The sequence below is a fragment of the Nannospalax galili genome, unplaced genomic scaffold (genome assembly GCF_000622305.1).
Source record: "Nannospalax galili isolate Female #2095 unplaced genomic scaffold, S.galili_v1.0 scaffold5716, whole genome shotgun sequence".
Lineage (NCBI taxonomy): Eukaryota > Metazoa > Chordata > Mammalia > Rodentia > Spalacidae > Nannospalax > Nannospalax galili.
In genome coordinates this window covers 3,683-4,375 of record NW_008337965.1, presented here as the reverse complement: position 1 = coordinate 4,375, position 693 = coordinate 3,683, and positions in this window count along the sequence as shown.

Below are 693 nucleotides of genomic sequence, written 5' to 3'. Positions count from 1 at the left end.
AGGGCAAGGAGCAAAAACTGTCCTTTATGTCCCTCTGACCAAATTAGTATAAGCCTCAAAGTATGTCTGTTAAACATCCAAGAAAGTTAGTTCCACCAATCTGGTACTTTTAATTACTGTGTCATGTAGATAAACCTTGGGAAAATACCAATTGTTCTCAGATAAAGCTTACCTAGACATATATTTCTTGATCTGCTATGTATAATTTGTCAGCATGTTGTAGGAGTAATATGGTTCCCTCTGGTTTTCAAAACTAGCTAGGCATTATTTATCTCTCGCATTGTCTCACCCCTCTATCATGGTTTCCCACTTAAGGAGCCCCCATTTCGCCCCCTTTGTCCCTTAATAATACCCTTCTCCTATGGTCCTACCTCTCTTGAGCTCCTTCTTTCCCTTTATCCCCTAGATTCCTTGTATACCCTTCCCTCCCCCCTCCCTTAAACTAAACCAAATTTTATCCATATCTCCCTTATTAAGTTCTGTTTCCTACTGTTCTTCTCTTTCAGGTTCTTTCTTTTCCTTTACCTCCCTGGTTTCTTTCCATTATCCTGGTTTCTGTAGGTATGTCTGGATACATACTCACTTATCAGGATTTGGTTCTAGGATCCACATATGAGGGAGAACATATGTCGGTTTTTTTCTGATTCTGTGTTGCTTCACTTAGTATAACAGTTTCTAGTTCCATCCATTTAC